Here is an 8,874-nt window from a genome sequence, read left to right on the forward strand (position 1 = left end):
ATATGTGACTAGAAGCAATGATAAAAGGTTAGTGAATAGGAAGTAAAAACCCTAATACGCGTGAGTTAAGAAAAAACGGTGCGAACCGACGGGTATCGATCACTACCGATTGAACCCACCACTTGACCACCACTTTCTTACTACCACATACCCTTGATATTTTTACAAAATATCCCCCCCTCATCCTCAGCCATGTGACCAAAATATGTGGCCCAAAATGCAAGGAAAAGAAAGAGAAATTTGGAAGGCTTTGGTGGTGACAAGTGTCACACACCTATGGCTCTTTGACCAAACCAATTGTCTTGCCTTTTTATCTTCCATTTAGCTTCATTCTTCCTCATTTTCTTCTGGTTTGGCCGAGACAAGAGAGAGAGAAAGAGAGAGCAAGAGTTTCACCATTTCATCTTGATTTGCACCATGCAAGTGAGGAACCAAAATTCTAAACCGATTAAAGTGTGAGTTGTGACCTTGGGTGTGACAGCCCCACCTCCCCCTAAGGCGAACCAGAGGGTTCGGCGGGCCGCCTGCCTAGCTCTCGCCGGGACTCAGTCGCTCACTACAGTCCTCAAATGAATTACAAGATAAATCTCAAATATTACATCAAATTCTCCAATAATTACATATCAAAAGCGAAGCGTCCATGCTTCCACTGCGCCACTCTGACCCATGATCCAACTATTATACAAGAGGAATTCAACAACAATAAAATCACAACAAGCCTTCCTTCGGTATGAGCCCTGTGGAGGGGAATAAAATCGTTTTCGGGTGAGCTAGAAACTCAGCGAGTAACCGGTAAAATCAGTAATCAAATATATTTCACAATGTTGCATTTCGATCATTTCGATGATGTCATGATTCAGAGATCAAATGTACGTTTATTGCTCTCGTGAGCTAGTGAAATCATTGCACTTGAACACCCAACGCTCAAATAGATCATTTAACATTAACAGAGAGGGAGCCCCTTTTTGAGCTCCAGATAAACATGAACATGAACCATAAACAAGATGGAGACGTTGGTGTCCAGCATAAGACTTTCCCAGAACTCATTGAAGCCAAATCATGTCATGAATCCACATGCAAGCACGCATGATATGCAATCAAATAAATAATGCAAGAAACATTTCACAAGTACTTTGGAAATAGTTTAGGGTCACTCACCTCCATGGCTCAGGAACCATCCATCATATATCATTGCCTTGCTCAAATCCAAGTCTTAGATCACAACCTCAATGCAAACAAGTCCTTTCAAAATTCGGACAGCACTTCCTCTTGTCTTTCTTTACTTTTCCAGCCATCAAGGCTTCATTATTTTTCTCATTCAGTCCCAAAGGTACACACACAACAAAAAGTTCATCCAATAGCCATTCAGCAAGCTCCCAGTAGTACTAGTACAAGTCAAGTTAGGGAAAAGTCCGGAAATGAAAGTTAAGCTCAAAACCAGAAAAACAGTTTTGACGTCATTTTACGGTAATGGGACCGAAGGTGCTACGATTCTCGGAAGAATATGCAAGATACACCGTTTCGAAGCTAAGAGATAGGGCTACAATATTACAGAAGGTCACTCAACCCAGTATCGAGTGTAACCAGGTCAAAAATGCAAGATACCATACCAGAATCACAAAAACAGATTCACAGAACGCATTCTAGCGGAAACATCATAAATCAGGTTACCTAAATCCAAATCCAGAAATTCAAAAACCAACAGAAAGCTAAGAAACAGGGATAAATTTCATCAGAAGGCCTCAACAACCAATTCGGAAGAAATTCCAGCCAAAACAACCAATTACAGAGGCAATTCTTACATTCGGGTAAAACCAGAACAGCAATAGTAATTTCGACTTTTCTCGTTCTACACTACTCCGATTGACCTGAAATTTTACAGGAACCTCTAAAATATTATTCCCTACAACTTTCATGTTTTAAGACAAGGACAATTCGGCCTCTAACTATGAGCTAAAAATTCAGGCAGAATGTTCCTTCACAAAACCTAATTTTCTGAAATTTCTTCCAAAACAGAAATTGATTGCAATTGTCCACTTTTTCCACCTTCTAGATTCCTTAAACATCATTTCCAATCATCATATATAACCACATAACCATGTTCATATTAAAACAGAAAAATCCCCAAAAATAATAAAACTTCATCAAGTCAACCACAACTCAAGATATAATCCATCAAACCATCTCTTTAGCCATCACAAGTCACTAATTTAGCATAATCAAGAACAAAGAAAGGATTGCTAGACATGAACCTTGAAATATCATGAAAGTTGATGGCTTAGTCCTTTGCCTTCTCTAATCACTCCACCACTACCTTCAATCTTCCTAAACAAGTGACTTTTGTGGAGGAATTTGAAAGTTTAACGGTTGAATCCCAAGATTGAGCAAGAAATGAAGGTAAAAATTGGAAGCTTTTCTTTCTTTTTCCTCTCTAAGAAATTCGGCCAAGAGGATGAGAAATGAAGATGATTGTTGGTCAATTTTTGAGGTTTAGTAAAGGTGATGCAAATTAGTCAAAGTCCAACTTTGAATAAGAAGGTGACACATGTCACCTTTTGGTTTAAAACTTATCTTTTTGTCTCTCCAATACAAATATCTTAACACTTTGTAAAATAATATCACTTAATACAAAATTCCAGCAAGTTGTCAAAAATATAATGCTTTTACCGCACTTGCAGGTCCCACGTTCAAAATACGCTTTTAATTTCTCAAAAACTAACCGATACTAGAAAAATCATTTTCAAACTATCTTTGCTCATAAACTTTATCTGGGGAATTTTTCTAATAAAGAAAATTTAGAAAAGGCGGACGATTAAATAAAATAAACTCTAGAAAATTAGAAAATTTCCGGGTTCTCACACTCATTCTTTTCGGGCCGTCACATTGGGAAGCTAGGGGAAAAAAAAATTCCAAGAGGAGGTGAAGTATTACTCTTGCAAGCTTCTTTTGTTGAGGTATAAGGTCTAACCCATAGCTTTGGTTCTTTTATTTTGATTAAGATGTTATATAATTCATGTTTTGGTTAGATTAGTTGTGATACAAGTTGTTGGGATGATTTTAAGGTGATATATGTAAGTTAGGGTTTGATTATTTCTACCCATACTTGCTATATGGATGATATATATTGTATCTAAGCTTATATAGGAGGTTGTGGTGGTGGATTGAGGCAAGAAATGAAGAAAGTTTCATTGAATCCCAAAATTTCCAGATTTCTGGAAAATTTCAGCCTTGTTCTGTCTGGTTTTATTTCATCATGTTAGAGGCCAAATTAGGCTTACAATAAAACATGAAAGTTGTAGATAATGATATTTTATAGTTTCATACAAAATTTCAGCCCAATCGGAGCAATGTAGCCTGTGAAAAGACCAAAATACCCTCTCTGCCCTAGGATGTTTCCAGTGATCCGTTTTAGACAGTTCATTCATTTGGCTGTGATTATTCACTATGATCCGTACTGATTTAGCCATTTTTCAAAACATAAAAGTTTTAGTACTCTGTCTTAGCTTTTTAACAACTCAAAGAACACCTTAAACGGACTTTGGTAGCCTGAGATATGGCCTTTTAAATGTAGTACGGTTAATTAGCCGATTAGTTGGAACCTGGTTCTGTGAACTGGGAATTTGATTAGGTTACACTCGAAATTTGACCAAGTGATCTTCATGAAAGTTGTAGGACTTCGTCTTAGCTTCGAAATGGTATAATTTTTACACCAATCCGATAAGCGTAGCCTCAGATGTGTTCTTTCCGTAAAAACCCGTCAAATCTGTCTTTTGTAAACTTCATTTCCGCACTTGTTATTAGTTGATTTATGTCCTTGTATTGTCTTGAGCCTATGGAACGGCTATTGAAATGCATTTGTGTTGTGTGTACCTTTGGGTTTGAATGAGAAAATAATGAAGCCAAAATGGCTGGAAAATGAGGTAAACACAAAGGGCATGCTGCCCAAATTTACGCTCGAGAACTAGAGAACTATACTTGTAACTTGAGTAAGGACTTGGCCGAATTTATACCCTTGAGAAATAAAATAATGACTACTCGGAGTACGTTTTCTTTGTCACTTCGACTTAAATGGAGATTTCAAAGTTTTACGAGCAAGCATAAGATTTACAAATATTTTACTCATAGCCTTTGGTTTAAATGTACTCTTTTCACTTCCGAAACTGTACTTATACTTTGTACTAGTAGTTATTCGGATTTTCTTTGGTTCACTTAAACTTTGGAGGGGTTTAACTGTAATATTTTCTCTTGGCTATTATTAGGGTTTCTTGGCGATTGTGAGTGTTATCCGGGAGGATACTTTGGACATTATTTTGCTTAAATAGGTGAGTGTTCCTTGTTTGCTATATTTTTCTTGACTTCATGACTTGTGTTCTTGTTTGATGATGTGTTAAGTGCATTCAAGGATTTCCAAAACGAGTTTTCTAGGCGAGCGTGTACTTTACCACGCTCGACCTAAATGAAACATGAAATTTTCAATGATTAAATGTTGAAATACTAGTTGCGCATGAATGTAAGCCTTTTTGGCTGAACTGGGCCCTTACTCTTGTTGCCGATCGACTCGAGCCAGAAGCGGACTCGGTCGGGCGATTTGGTGACCTGGGTGAACGTTTGGTATACTCGAGTATTACCTTGTAGGTTGGTGGAGCCTGGCCAATTTCCAGGAGGGGGTGAATGAAACGAAAGAACGAGCAAGGGTTTTATTTACCAACAATGCATTTTATTTAAATGACCGGAGGAATAAGGGGAATGACAGGAGAACGAACGAACAAATGAATATATGGCTCCCTGTGAGCCCGTATCCTTTTAATGTATGTGTTATTATCGCTTTCCATTATAAATGTTTCTTGATTTATTGATGCTCTATGTTTATTGTAGGAATTAATTGTCTGTTTATGTGTTCGGAACCTCACTGAGCTTATAGCTTATCCCTTTAGTTTTGTTTTCCTTAGCAGGGGAAGGCGAGCAAGGACGAGAGCTCCGTATAGACTAGCTTGATCTAGTTCTTTGATTTTGTAATGGTTCTCGCCCTAGTGCTTGGCACGGACTGGATGTGTGGTGAATTGAGAACCTTTGTATATTTGATGTTTGTACTCCCTTTTGAGATAGTAATGTATATAAGTTTTGCTTTAAGTTTTGGATCGTTGTTATGTTTATTCTTGTGGGTTTATTCCGGTTTTGTTTGAGGGTTGAAGTGAACGACTGAGTCCCGGTGAGAGCTGGGCAGGCGGTCCGCCGAACCCTTTGGTTCGCCTTAGGGGAAGGTGGGGTCGTCACATTGGTCAGATTTGAAATGGTCTTACCCTCCTCCTTGAACGGCGTCGGTTTTGGTTTGGTTGGAGCGGTATAGCTCCCCGAGGGCTTGATGTGAGGACTCGCAAATTTTCTTATTTTAAATTCCTATTGTTAGCTCATTTAAATATTTAATTACCCGTTTACTCCAAATATTTTATTTTAAACTTTTTAGATCTAATTGCATGGAACTATGACCTACAAGTATTTTAAAAATGCCTTGACACGAAAATTTATTTTTGAAAGCTGGTTTAGAGTGAATAGTGGTTGCACGTTTGGAGACAATAATTGAATCGAGGATACAATAAACTTTGAAAATTGGAGACTTGTACATTAGTCTTGAAAAAGGTATTTTTATGTTTAAGTGTTCAATTATTAGTTAGTGATACTATCATTATAAGAATTTCTTGGAATTTCCACTTTATCGCGCACAAATCGGAAATACGCGTTTTCGCGTACGCGATTAATTGAGGGACTTTAGACCTTTATTTTTAGATCATTAAGAGTGAATAATAATAGTATGAATGGAAGTGCATTAGAGGTTTAGTGAACAAGTGAAACAAACCCGAGAGGAATCGGGCGCGAAACGCGCGTTCGCGCGCACTATTCCTAGTTGACTTTTAGGACACTTTTGGCCATACATTTAAGCTTCTCAAGGAAGCTTTATTTTCAGCACAACTCTCTCTCTCTCTTCACTCAAGACAGCCGGCCACCCCCAAGGAAGAAACAAGACCAAAAGCTCTTCATTTTCTTGCTCATTTCTTGTCCAAATCATCTCAAATTTTTACCACAACTTGGTGATCATCTTAAGCTAGGAAAGGGGCTTCATTTGCACGGTTTTCTTGAGTTCCATTGGACCGAAAATTTCTGCCTTTATCATCTAAGAAGGTATACAATTATCAACCCCTTGATTCTTGATTTATGGAAGTTATATTGCACTTGTGATCTCATAAATTCATATGGGTAGCTTTAGATGGTTGGAAATTTTGTGTGTGGGCTCTATGAAATCCCACTATGGCTTGATGAACTGATTTGATGGGATTTGATGTTAATTATGTTGAATTAGTACTTAATCTAGTGAAAATAAGTGGTGTTGTGAAAGATAGCTCAAAGGAAGTGAAAGGGAAAATTTTACCGTTTCTGCCCCTGCCATTGCCGTGCACTTTGGTGCACTTTTTTGTGGTCCAATTGACTTTTTTTTTTATGTAAATGTGTAATATAGGTTGTGTATAAAGTTTCCTCAAAACTTTACGTGATTTGGATGAGAGAATGATGAGATTTCGAAAATTTGCCAAAACTGGAATTGTGTCCCGTATTGCTCTGGCAGTGATTTTGTTTCGGCCATAACTCTTTGTTCCGATGTCCAAATCAAGTGCCGTTTACGGCACTAGAAACTAGACATTTCCAGTTTTCCAATGGTATAAAATTCATGCCATGATTCTACCTGAGTCAGCCGTACCAACCTTCTAAACTTGCCTGTTCTGTTTCACGTCTCTACTGGAAGCTCTGTTCTGAGCTGAGACTTGATGCTCAAATATGAGCTAGTTGTGGACAGAATTTTAAAATGATTCCTTCTAAGAAATTGTAGCCTTATGAATGTAGTTTTCAAATCCACTGACCATGCTCAATTCCGAGTTGCATTGAGTGAGATGTGGTCGAATTTCGGAACTGTCTTTGTGAAAGAAAACCCTAATTCTGGACTGATCTATAGCTAATCTTGATTTGGGACTTGTTATTCGAAATCCTTGGTGTTAATCACCTACCAAATATATCTTGGATGCTTCTTAGACATTTTCTACACAAATGAATCATATTTGAGATGTTTTTGTTGGCCAAACGTTTGGGGAAAAGGAAAACGGAACTACAAGGCAGTTTTGCCTTGGAAATTCTTGGAGTTTTAATGACTTGGTTAACTGGCTTCCCGTGCGAGTTTTGCATGAAAATTTACAGAGGAATACCCCTTATATGGTAGTGTAATACTGCTAATTTTGGTACCATTCCAAGTTCATTTAGATGCTCAACTAAAGTACCAAAGCTCAAGCTTTACACCTGGAAAACCCCTGTTTGAGGAGGAAATTTCAGTGACTTTGAGCCGCTATATCTTAGTGCTCAAGACTTCAATTCTTGTTCAGCTTGCTGTGTTGAAAATTTTGATTGTAACTCTAATTGAGTTCCAAATTTCAGAGGCTAGTTCACATTGTGTGAATTTTGCCGAATTTCCAAATTTTGCCGAAAATCAACTCAAATCTGTCTTGGCATTCCAAAACAGCCACTTTGAGCCACATTTTGAATGTCATCCATTTGGAATCTTGGAAAAGTGTTTTCTAGGAACTTTTAGTTCTTTGGAAGTAGTTTCCAACAGTACCAAATTTCCAATTTTGGACTTTCGGAGAGTGAGTTATGATTTTTCCAAGAATGCCCCTAAATTCGATAATTCCTAGCCTTTTGAAAAATTTTCGCGCGGAAACCATTTTCAAAGAATCCGACCGGATAGTTGGCATGGAGTAAGACTCAAAGAAACCCTTGGGATGTACTTTTGTATTAGGGTTTCAATGGAATTGACTAAACATCTTTGCTGTTGTATATTTTGGAAAATGATGTATCTTTTGCGAACCTAATGTAAGGATTGGATGATGGTTATATATTGTTAAGTTTGATCGTTTCCACACTTTCTTACTTTACTTCATGATAATGACTAGTATTGTATTGAGTTTGAATGGAAATTGTACCGAGTCCTGGCGAGAGATGGGCAGGCGTCCCGCGGATACCCTTTGGTTCGCCTTAGGGAGAAGTGGGGGCGTCACACTTGATCTCTTTCCTCGTATTGCTAGTATGGTTATAAGATGGTGATGGTGTAGAGAAGGTTCTAGTTTGACCCCTCCTCTTAAGCCTTCGCTTGATCTTTAAGGCTTTCTCAAGCATGTCCTTCAACTCCATGTAATGATGCATCTCGACCTCATCTGCAATCTGCGGTCTCAAACCACTAAGGAACCTTGCCATGTTAGCTTCTTAGTCCTCTACGATGTCAGCTCGGAGCATGACTATCTCCATCTCCTTATAGAAGTGTTCAACGCTTTGGTTTCCTTGCCTTAAGTTTTACAACTTGTGGTACAAGTCACAATGGTTATGGCTAGGAACAAAACGTTTGCGTATGAGAACCTTTAATTCGGACCGAGTAGTGATCTCAATATCTCCGCTATGCCTTCGACTAGTGGTAATTTGATCCCACCAAATGATGGCATACTCGGAGAATGCCATGACTGTGACGGCCACACCTCCCCCTAAGGCGAACCAAAGGGTTCGGCGGGCCGCCTGCCCAGCTCTCGCCGGGACTCAAAATTTTAAAACAATAAAATTAAATAAACCTACAAGCATACTATTCACAAGATATCTAACGCCAAAAGAGTTCTATTTACATCTTCAAAAGTATCGAGTCAAACCACTCTAATACATTAGAATAACAACCAGCAGAAGGTAGACCCTATGGAGGGTTCTTATACAAACCACCAAAACAAAAACAAACATCCTAACTGTCCGACTATTACAATCAAACCTAACTATACTAGTGTATGTGTCAAAAGTCCC

This window comes from Coffea arabica, chromosome 6e, assembly GCF_036785885.1.
Source record: "Coffea arabica cultivar ET-39 chromosome 6e, Coffea Arabica ET-39 HiFi, whole genome shotgun sequence".
Taxonomy (NCBI): Eukaryota; Viridiplantae; Streptophyta; class Magnoliopsida; order Gentianales; family Rubiaceae; genus Coffea; species Coffea arabica.